This window comes from Puma concolor, chromosome C1, assembly GCF_028749965.1.
Source record: "Puma concolor isolate L17-30 chromosome C1, mPumCon1.1.hap2, whole genome shotgun sequence".
NCBI classification, from domain to species: Eukaryota; Metazoa; Chordata; class Mammalia; order Carnivora; family Felidae; genus Puma; species Puma concolor.
In genome coordinates this window covers 42,468,866-42,480,742 of record NC_141674.1, presented here as the reverse complement: position 1 = coordinate 42,480,742, position 11,877 = coordinate 42,468,866, and the positions used below count along the sequence as shown (strand labels likewise).

At 42.9% G+C, this 11,877-nt stretch overlaps 1 protein-coding gene across 11 annotated transcripts in view; it reads left to right on the top strand.

Moving 5' to 3' along the window:
* Positions 1–3,157: 3,157 nt before the first annotated feature.
* The window catches only part of TUT4 (terminal uridylyl transferase 4), a 138,592-nt gene continuing 129,872 nt past the window's right edge, over positions 3,158–11,877 (top strand). For 10 of the 11 annotated variants that reach the window (XM_086716977.1, XM_086716976.1, XM_086716971.1 and 7 more), the window contains exon 1: positions 3,159–3,297. The gene's annotated coding sequence lies outside the window, so the exon portion shown is untranslated. Of the gene's footprint in view, positions 3,298–11,877 lie in introns of all 11 variants that reach the window. The other variant, XM_086716969.1, reaches the window with a different exon arrangement.

Here is an 11,877-nt window from a genome sequence, read left to right as displayed (position 1 = left end):
TGATGAAATAAGACTTTTGCTATCAGTAATTTTCACCTGAGTTTAGATGAAATTGTTCCCAGAACTTCTGGACTGGAAGGCTAAATTTAGAGACTTAACCACAATTATGAATGTCTTCCTTACAAGTACCAGATGTAAGTCCTCAGTGTATTTAAAAAATTTTTTTTATTTATTATTTTTGAGAGAGAGAGAGAGAGAGAAAGCGCATGAGTGGGGAAGGGGCAGAGAGAGACGGGGGATAGAAGATCTGAAGTGGGCTCTGTGTTGACAGCAGAGAGCCCAGTGTGGGGTTCCAACTCATGAACTGTGATATCGTGACCTGAGCTGAAGCCAGATGCTTAAGTGACTGAGCCACCCAGGTGCCCTCCTCAGTGACTCCTATTTTTGTAGAGCAGTCATTTACCATCTTATTTCTCAATGAGCTGTGATTCAATGGAAAGAACACAGGACTGGTCTAGTCCTGCCTGTGACTTCCTGTATGATCCTGGTTTCTAATTAAACCTCTTATGTACTAAGTTTTCTGATTATTCAGGTAGAAATAATATTTGTTCTACATATACTTTCTGACTATATACAATTTTATACATATACTTTCTGACTATATACAATTTTAGTTGCCCAAAAGTATATGTAGTGTTCTACATATACTTTCTGACTATATACAATTTTAGTTGCCCAAAATTTTAACTCAGCAAGTATGTATTATAAGGAATACAAATATAAGTATTTGTATTCAAGTTTATATTCTATTGGGGTCAGACTTATAAAAGTAACATGTAAGGATCTAGAGAAAGGATGGATTACATTTAGTGGAGGAAGGGGATGTGATCAGGTATATTTAATAAAGGAGATAGTTGTTGAGCTGGGTCTGGAGGAATAGGAAAGGTGATAGAAAGAGTCATCTGGAAGGGATAAGAACAGAGAGGTACTGGGATTCTCAATCTGCCCCCAGCTTTTATTTTCATACTCCTTATCTTCTGCACACTTCAGACTAAATGATGTTCTCTGAATCAAGCGTGTGTCTGGCACATAGCAGGCAAGCCTCCAAGGCCCAGCTTCTACCTCTTCCCTTCCAGCCTCACCCAGGTGAAATTTACAGTGCTTTCCTCTATAATAGCCCAGGCCCTTGTTCATATGACCCCTTGCTTTTATTATAGCTTAATAGAACCACCTTCCTTGCTTAATGGTGAACTTTTTGGAGATGGGAATCTGGTACTGAACTCAATGCTTTGCTCTTAGTAAGTAATCAGGAAATTTTATTCAACTGAACTTGTTCCAAGGACATTGTATCACTCACTAAAGTGAAGGACATGTTGGTATCATCTTCATGTCTCTATAGGCTTCAACTTTTGTGTCCTGCTGTTTTTCTTACATCATCCCTGTGAAGTAGAGTCTTTTTTGCCTTTAAAAACTTAGAGATGAGGAAACTCAGAGGGTGCCATTTGTCCAGTGATCCAGCTAGGTTCTGAAGCCAAGCAGGGCTCTTTTGACTTGAAATCCACTACTCTCCGCACTGTATTGGGGCCATGTGGCATCAGACAAGTAGGGGTAAATGCACTTATTCTCAAAGCTCTGGTTTTTCCTTTGTAAATGAGAGCAATAGTACTGACCACATGGGATTGTTATGAGGGTTAAACGGGGTGAAATATGTGAAGTCCCTAGCTCAAGGCTTAGCACTTACTGGGCAATGCTTGGTCCCTTCTCACAAGCTTCAAATTCTTATGTACATGAACAGATAAATAAGTATCCAGTTCTGAGGTGTAGTGAGTAGATGGACTACACATAGGTTCTATCCTCTGAGACACATTATAAGAAATTTCATAAGGCAATATTTTGTAAACACGTAAGATTTAGCATCCTCCTTCACCATGTCCACCCTTGTCCACCCGTTACATTCTTTTCCTGCTTAGTGTGTGTGTCAAAGGCAAGGATTGTAGTTGTGTGATTTGTCCAGCTTTGAGGTCAGAGGTTGGTTAAATAATGTCCATGGTGGGGTCTTAAAAAAAAACTAATTAAATCATAGGTTCTCTCGGATCGTGACTTTAAATAACTATGCAGACGAACCTAACACATTAAAAGCAAAGGAAGGAGGGGCCCATGGGTTGATTGCAAACCCAAGTGAAACTAAAGAAATGATTCTGAAATCTTCCCCGGGGTGGGGGGATGCTCTTGAGATTTTTCTGCTGAGCTCCTTAACTCCTAGGTTGGCTACATTTTAAAGAAGAAAAGAATTCCAGCTTTGGTGGACTGGCGGCAAAGGTGAATACGCGGGTGTCGACCCCGGCTTCCTTCGTCTAGCTCCACCTTGATGCTCAGAAGCCCGCGCTAGGCGCCGAGGGTCCACGGAGGCACAGGTCAGGCCGGGTCCGTGTGCCAGGCCACAAGGTGCACGTCCAGCGCCTGGCCTCCTTGTGAGGTGAGGGGACAGCTTTTGGAGGAAGGCGTGGAGGCGGCTTTCTGGTCCTTCTCGCTTGGGGGCCTTGGTAGGGCGGCCCGCAGCCCAGGAGCTAGAGCTGAGTGGCGCGGCCGTGCCCGCAAGTCCGGGCCTCGGCAGGCATGCCGGCGTCCTCCGTCTCCCCAGTGGGGCCCCGGCGGGTAGGCGGGTACCGGGACCTAGCGACCCCGGCTCGGTGGCCCCGCCCCTCCCCGCGAGCCCGTGGTGACTTCGACCCTCCCCCAACGCTGGAGGGCCCCGCCCCCTCCTCGCGGGCTAACGAGTGTCCTCGCGCGCGCGCGCGCGCGCGCCCTTTCCCTCGGCTTTGAGTGTGAGTGTGCTGCCCTCCCACCTCGGCCCCTCCCTATTGTTTCACGACGCCACCACAAGCCTCCAAACGCAACCCCTCCCCCCATTGGTGTTTACCGCCCCCACTCTCCCCGGTTTAAGCGGCGCCTACGGGCCCCCAGAACTAAGGGGGGGTACCCCTGAACTCAACCCTCTGCGTCTCCTCTCCAGGGTCTCCTCCGCGACTCTCCCCTGCCCAACCCTCGGGGTCAGGACTCGTCAAGATTCCGTCCCTCTCTCCCCTCCCCCCTTCCCTGGCTCCCCCTCGGCCCCCTCCCCTCAGCGGGTCCTCCTTTTTCTCTCCCTCTCCCTCCTCCTCCCCCACCCCATCCCTTCCCCCCCACAATGCAGTTCGCGGCGCGGCGGACATGGCGGTGGAGTCCTGAGCTCGTCGTGTCCCGGCCTCCAGCGGCGGCGGCAGTGACGGCGGCGGCGGCAGCGGGAGGCGGCGGGGGGAGCGGGAGCCACTGAGATGAGGAGGCGCCGCGCGCGCCTGTAGCTCGCGGGCCTCTCAGGTACGGAGGTTCCGGCCGCGACTCAGCGCTCCGCGCCGAGGGGGTGTGCTCGGGGAAGGCCAGGCGGCCCCCTGTCCGCCTCCTCAGGTGCCGCGCCTCGCAGGTGTCGGGGGCCCAGTCGCCCCTTGGGGCCTGACACTTCTTTCTTTGCGGGAATGGGCTTCGGGTGTCCCAAGGAAAGGCAGAGATAAGGGAGGTAGGGGCGGCGGCCTGGCGGCCTGAGGAGGGCATTGGGGCGCTTTGGGGGCCGAACTTCACAGAGAGGCTGAGGTTCTCGGCCCCGGGCCGAAACCTGTAGACCTCGGGAGGTGGATTTTGAGTTAACGGGATTGGCGTGAGCATTCTTTTGGGTCCAGTACGATTCCTTGTCATGTATGCCTTTTCTTTCATCCCCGCTTAGACACGGACGTACATATATAACATGTAAATATACACACTCCTGTAATACACAAGCTCACCCTTTTCGGGAAGAGGGAAGGCAGAGGTGCCTGTATAGATTTCGTTTCTTGCTTGCCCGCCTTCTCTCTCCCCCGCCCCCCAGTCGAATGGTGGTAATGAACGCTTTTGACGTGGGAAACTGTGAGATTCGTATTTGTAAACAGACAGCACCAGCCGTGTGTGTTGCACGCCTCCGCGAGAGGTTTCGGGTCCGTTTGGTATCCGGATTGTAAAAGAATGAGATATTTAGACCCGAAAGAAGCACATCATCGGGATTTTTAGTCATACCTGAATGGGATGAATTACTGTTATTTTAACGACGCTAATTGAACATTTTATTATCGTAAGTTTACCAGATCTTTAATCAGATGAATTTTGAACCTTGTGCGAGATCTTGTTTCCGTATACCCTGTTTCTTCATTTTGATATATTTTTGATACAAAACTAGTTCCTTACACATTGGACATTCAGCCTCCTTTTGTGATCTTCTTAGTGACTAGAAACGCAATTCAAATTGTGTATTGTTGGCGTGCATTTAGTAATTAGCTGGAGTGGATCAGATTACCTTTTGTTTCCTAAATGTCCCCCTCCCCCTGCCAAGTCTTGTAGTAGCGAAACGTGTAATACTTGGTGAAACAGAACGTATCCTGTTTCTGTTTTTAAAGTAATGAGAACTATTAGCTAATAAAATTGGAGAATCCCAACTGGATACGACCATTTAGAGAGAGTGCCATAATAAGGCGGTGAATTGTGGATGGTTAAAAAAAGTTGACTTTTTTTGTTGTGTCAGTCAACATGTTCTGTATATGAGTAGATTGTACACTGAAATTTTCTTTAGGCTCAGCACCCTGTAATGTCTACTTGAAAATAGCTGCACAGCATTGCATCCTAGTACTTATTAGTCACAACTTGTAAAATTATGAAATATTACTTCATTTAGAATGCTGTATTAACGAATTCACTAGTGTCTAGTGTGCTATGATGCTTTTATAAACACATTTTAAAGGGTGCTTCTTAAAAATCATACTTTTGGGAAGATAAAAATTTTAAGCCGTTTTAGGCTTTAAAAATGTGACGTTTCATATAAACAAAAGAAAGTTGGTTTGAAAAAGAGCTCTTTTAGGTAAATTTTCCTACTTTCAATTTTTCATTTGACTAGTGTGGAAAATGAAAAAGTAAAGCTTCCTTGAAATAATACAGAAGCGGAAGTGAAAGTTATTGACATTTAATGTTTTAAGTGTAGCAAATGTCTAAATACAAAGGGGAAACTAAGGTCTTTTCATTGTCCTAGGTCAGGTTGTTAGCAGATAAATTTATAAGATGTTATCATGCACTTAAAAGTTTAATTCAATTTTGTAATTCCTAAATCACACCGTGAATTACATTTAATTTTAGTTCATTAAACTAGAACAGTACAGTGTCTGTTATAATTTTAAAACTTAAAATCAAGTTACAATGGCAATTATTAATATTTCCGATTAATAAAAAACTGTTTAAAGAGAATTTTTATTAGTTCTCAGAGCAGATTCAGTTTAGTAAGTAGAGAACTTTTTTTGACCTCAGAGTTAACCTTGACATGCATAATAAGCATCATTAATTATGCTGTGTTTGTGTGTGTGTGTTTTTTTTCATGTGTTATTTATAGAATGTCAAATCAGGATCTGTGGGTAGAGAATGGTGTTTGACTTTATTTCCTACAGAAAGTTTGTTTCCAGACCATCAGTAAGCCTTACCCGGAAACGCTGATACTGGTACATTTTGTTTATCCTTAAAAAAAAAATCAGACCATTTTGATATAACAATTCAGTGAGATGTGTTACTTTCTAATGTAAACTACAAATGCTAGAATTGGTAAAATAATTTTACAAAATTCATTGAAAGTCATTACTGCAGACAGAAATATGTTCTAAAAAAGAACAGTTCCAGAAATACCTAAAACAAGGAAAAAATGCTAGTTTAAAGCAGGATATGTGAGGGGTGCCTGGATGGCTCATTTGGTTAAGTGGACTCTTGATTTCAGCTCAGGTCATGGTCTCACAGTTAGTGAATAACATATGCAAAGATAAGTTGTTATGGGGCTCAGAGTAGAAAAGTGAGAAATTCATTGTGGCGGGAATTGAGGATTTATGGGTAGAGTGGTGAGAGAAATGTTTGGAAACAGTAGTCAGATTGTGAAAGTTATTGTGTATTTTGAATTAAGGCCTTTCAATTTTACCAAATGAGATCACCAAGTGAGCTAGTGGTTGAGTTGTGATTAGAAGTGTGTTTTCTGACTCCAACTTTAATATTTCTTTCTCTTCAGCTTCCTTATACCAACAGAGTTTAGCCCTGTTTTCAGTGGATAGTCAAGCCACCTTTTCCATGCCACTCTTTTCTCCTCTTAGTAGTTGCTATAATTCACATTGTTTTTTTGAGGATCCTGAATGTTAAATTTCTTAGAAGGTTCTTTTGCCATAAAAATACCTCTGGGGGAAATAACCTTGTTATAGTTTCTTAGGAAGTTTTTTCACTCCTAAGGGTTAGTTGACTACTTTCTAGTTTAGTACTGGAAAGCAATAGCATGGGGGAATTGGGGAGTGTGGGCTTCCTGCAAGCTCTGTGTTCATCAGTAAAGATGTGCAACGTCTTAATCTTTGCACAAAGTAGCCTGTACTTTCAAGACGAAATCAGTATGTTTGTAAGTCAGTCGTCTGGTAGTTTTATTTATTAATTTTCAAAGATTTTGTTATTATTATTTTTTTTAGTGTTTACTTATTTTGAGAGAGAGAGAGACAGCACACAAGCAGGGGAGAGGCAGAGAGAGAATCCCAGGCAGGCTCCCAGCTGATAGCATAGAGCCTGATGGGGGGCTCAAACTCATGAACAGTGAGATCATGACCTAAGCTGAAATCAAGAGTTGGCCACTTAACCAACTGAGCCACCCAGGTGCCCCAAAGATTTTATTTTTAGGTAATCTTTACACTCAACGAAGGACTCAAATTCACAACCCTGAGATAGAGTCACATGCTCCACCCACTGAGCCAGCCAGGTGCCCAAATAGTGTGGTAGTTTTAAGTGGGTATTTGATTTACAATGATAATAGATAACTTACTGCATATTTGCGATGTGTAATTTCTTTCTAAAGATCTTTTTACAAATTTTTAAATTTACTTGTTTGTTTTTAGTAATTTCCACACCCAATGTGTGGCTTGAACTAATGACCCTGAGATCAAGAGTTGTATATGCTTTTCCAACTGAGCCAGCCAGGTGCCCCTCTTTCTAAAGAGCTTAAGTATTAATTCAGTTTTCACAACAACCTTTTGGTATTATCCTCATTTACAGGTGAGGAAAAGAGGTGCAGAAGGGTTAAGTATCTTGGACAAGATTTCACAGCTACTTTGCCTCAGTGTTAGCATTCATATTCAGGGTATCTGAGTCTGGAGTCAGAGTTGCACCTCAGGCTTGGGTTGTCAGAATTTAGTATGCAGGGGTGCCTGGGTGCCTCAGTTGGTTAAGCGGCTGACTCTTGATTTCTGCTCAGGTCATGATGTCATTGTGAGTTCAAGCCCCACATCGTGCTCTGTGCTGAGAACATGGAGCCTACTTGGGATTCTCTCTCTCCCTTTCTCTGCCCCTCTCCCATGTGCATGCACACACTCTCTAAAAAATAAAGGTTAAAAAAATTTTTTTTTATAATTTAATATGCAGGGGGTGTTCAGTATAGTTACATAGGTTGTCAAAAATATGTTGTGAGAAAAAAACCTTGGTTTGTGAGCATAATTCTTCTGGAAACATGCTTGTAATCCAAAGCACTTGTATATCAAAGTGAATTTCAAGCACCATTGGCTCAGTTGTGATCATGTGACATTGGGTGTCATGTACTACTGGTATTGCAAGACGTTGCTTGTTTATGACATTAAAATTTATTGGAAATGTTTGCTCATCTTGCAGAACACTTGCAGAACAAGTTGTTCGCAATCCAAGGTATTACTGTATGTTGTAAGAACATAAAGTATGAATTATACATAATAGTGAAATCTGCTTGCATTTTGTCTGTCTTGTACATCGTAGTTTAAATAATTATCATTAAGGGGCGCCTGGGTGGCGCAGTCGGTTAAGCGTCCGACTTCAGCCAGGTCACGATCTCGTGGTCCGTGAGTTCGAGCCCCGCATCAGGCTCTGGGCTGTTGGCTCAGAGCCTGGAGCCTGTTTCCGATTCTGTGTCTCCCTCTCTCTCTCTGCCCCTCCCCCGTTCATGCTCTGTCTCTCTCTGTCCGAAAAATAAATAAACGTTGAAAAAAAATTTAAATAATTATCATTAAAATTGATCAGTCAGGGGTACCTGGCTGGCTCAGCTGGTTGAACATCCAGCGCTTGATTTTGGCCCAGGTCATAACATAATCCCAGGATTGTGGGATCAAACCCCCAGTCAGAAAGCGCTGAGCATAGAGCCTGCTTGATATTCTCCATGTCTCTCTCTCTCTCTCTCTCCCTCTCTCCCCCCCTCCCCCCCTCCCTCCTCCCTCTCTCTCCCCCTTCTCTTCCCCCTTCCCCCCTCTGTCCCCTTCTCTGTCCCCCTCTCTCCCCCCCTCCCCCTTCTCTCCCTCTCCCCCCTCCTCTTCCCTCTTCCTCCCCACCTTGCCTGCCCCCCAGCATGCTTTCTCTCTCTCTCAAAAACCAAAACCAAATAAAACTCACCCTTTTAAAGTATAGTGTTAAGTATATATTCATAAGGTTCTGTAACCATCACTATCTAATTCCAGAACATTTTCATCTTTCCAAAAAGAAATCCTGGGGGTGCCTGGGTGGCTCAGCTGGTTAAGTGTCTGACTTGGGCTCAGGTCATGATCTTGCCATTCCTGAGTTTGAGCCCCTCTGTTGGGTTCTGCTGACAGCTGAGAGCCTGGAGCCTGCTTTAGATTCTGTGTCTACCTCCCCCCCCCCCCCCCCCGCTTGCTTGTACTTTGTCTCTCTCTCAAAAATATTAAAAAAAGAATAGAAATCCTGTGTCCATTAGCAGTCACTCCTTATTCGCCTCTGCTCAAAGCCTTTGGCAACCACTAAGCTATTTTCTGTCTGTGGATTTGCTGGTTCTGGACACGTCATGTAAATGGAATCATATGTGTGTGGCTTTTTGTGCCTGACTTCTTTCACTAAGCAGAATGTTTTCAAGGTTTGTCCATGTTATGTCAAGTATTAGTACTTCATTCCTTTTTACAATACTTCATTCTATGGAATGTGTTCTGTGGAGATACCATGTTTTGTTTATCCATTCATCATTTGATAGTCATTTGGCTTATTTCCACTTTTTTGGCTATTATGAATAATATTCCTATGAAAATTCATGTGAAAGTTTTTGTGGATGTATGTTTTCATTTCTCTTGGGTATACACCCAGGAGTGGAATTGCTGAGTGTTTTGTTACATTTAAGTTTAACTTTATAAGGACCTACCAAACTATTTTCCTAAGAGACTGTACCATTTTATATTCCCACTAACAATGTATGAGAGTTCTAATTTCTCCACATCCTCACCAATACTTGTTATTGTTCATCTTTTTTCTTTTTTCTTTTTTGAGAGAAGAGAGCAGGTGGGGAAGAGGGACAGAGTGAGAGAGGGAGAGAATCTTAAGTAGGTTCCATGCTCAGCACAGAGCCCCCATGCGGGGCTTGAACTGACGAACCATGAAATGATGACCTGAGCTGAAGTCAAAAGTCAGATGTTCAACTTACTGAGCTAACCAAGTGCCCCCCCCCATCTTTTAATTATAGCCATCCTAGTAGGTGAAGTGGTATCTCATTGTGGTTTTGATTTGCATTTCCCTAGTAACTGATGATGATGATGTTGACAATCTCTTCATATGCCTTTTGGCCATTTGTATATCTTATTTGGAGAAAGGTCTACTCACATCCTTTGCCTATTTAAAAAAACTAGGCTGTCCTTTTTTTTTTTTTAAGTTTATTTATTCTGAAGGAGAGGCAGAGAGAGAGTGTGCACTCGAATGTAGGGAAGGGAGAGAGGGAGAGAGAGAGAATCTCAAGCAGCTCTGAGTTGTCAGTGCAGAGGCAGACTCGGGACTCAATCCCACTAACCATGAGATCATGACCTGAGCCCAATTCAAGAGCTGGATGCTTGACTGACTGAGCCACCCAAGTGCCAGGGTTGTTTGTCTTTTTATTGTTGAGTTGTAAGAATTCTTTTTTTTTTTTTTTCAACGTTTATTTATTTTTGGGACAGAGAGAGACAGAGCATGAACGAGGGAGGGTCAGAGAGAGAGGGAGACACAGAATCGGAAACAGGCTCCAGGCTCTGAGCCATCAGCCCAGAGCCTGACGCGGGGCTCGAACTCACGGACCGCGAGATCGTGACCTGGCTGAAGTCGGACGCTTAACCGACTGCGCCACCCAGGCGCCCCTGAGTTGTAAGAATTCTTTATTTTTTTTTTCTCTTTTTTTTTTTTTTTTTCAACGTTTATTTATTTTTGGGACAGAGAGAGACAGAGCATGAACGGGGGAGGGGCAGAGAGAGAGGGAGACACAGAATCGGAAACAGGCTCCAGGCTCTGAGCCATCAGCCCAGAGCCTGATGCGGGGCTCGAACTCACGGACCGCGAGATCGTGACCTGGTTGAAGTCGGACGCTTAACCGACTGCGCCACCCAGGCGCCCCTGAGTTGTAAGAATTCTTTATATATTTTTGATACTGGACTTTTTATCAGATATATAATTTGTAAAAACGTTCTTCCATTTTTGTGGGTTGTCTTTTCAATTTCTTTTTTTAAATTTTAATAGTTGTAAAATAGGGGTGCCTGGGTAGCTTAGCTGGATAAGTGTCTGACTCTTAATTTCAGCTCAGGTCATGATCTCGAGGTTTTTGAGTTTCAGCCCTTTTTCAGAGTCTGTGCTGATGGTGTGGAGCCTGCTTGGGATTCTCTCTCTCCCCCTGTCTCCTCTATGCGCTCTCGCTCTCTCTCTCTCTCTCTCTCTCTCTCTCTCTCTCAGTAAATAAATAAACTTAAAAAAATTGTGGTAAAATATTCCTAACACCAAATTTACCATTTTAAACCATTTTAATGATTTTTATGAGTACATTCAGTGACATTAGGTACATTCACATTGTTGTGCAAACCGTCACCACTATCCATCCCCAGAACTTTTTCATTTTTTGCAGACTAAAACTCTGTACCTTTTAAGCAATGACTTCCCATTCCCTCCTCCCACCCCTTAGAAACTACCATTCTACTTTCTGTCACAGTGAATTTGACTACTATATGTAATTAGAGTCATACAATTTTTGTCCTTTTTTTTTCTTTTTTTTTAAAGTACACTCCACACCCAATGTGGGGCTTGAACTCATGACCTTGAGATTGAGAGTTATGTGCTCCAATGACTGAGCCAGCTGACTGCCCCTCAGTATTTGTCCCTTTGTGACTGATACTTCATTTAGCACAGTGTCTTCAAAGTTCTTCCATGTTGTCACATGTGTCAAAATTTTCTTTCTTTTTAAGGATGAATAATATTTTGTTGTATTATATACCACATTTTGTTTATTCATCTGTTGCTCAACATTTGGGTTCCTTCCACTTTTGGCTATTGTGAGTAATATTGCTTTGCATATGGGCATACAAATATCTGTTTGAGCCCCTGCTTTCAGCTCTTTGGGCATATACCCAGAATTGGAATTGCTGATCATACAGTAAATTTATATTTAGCTTTTTGAGGGTTTGCCATGTTGGTTTTTTCATTTTTTTGAATAAAATATGTTTTTGAAGAACGTAAGTTTTCAGTTTTAATAAAGTTTGATTTATTTTTTCTTTGGGTATTTGTGCTTTGGGGTCATACCTTAGAAATAATCGCCTAATCCAGGATTATAAGAGTTTATACCTCTGTTTTCATTGAACAGTTTTATAGTTTTAGCTTAATAGAAAGGTCTTTGATCCATTTTGAGTTAATTTTTGTATGTGGTGTGAGGTAGATGTTCAACTTTATTCTTTTCCATGTGGCTATCCAGTTGTCCCACCATTAATTGACAAGACTGTTCTTTCCCTTATTGAATGGTCTTGGCATCCTTGTTGAAAATCAATTGATCATAAATGTCTGTGTTTATTTGTGGATTCTCAATTGTTTCTGGATTCTCCATTGATCTATATATATATTTGTTCTTAA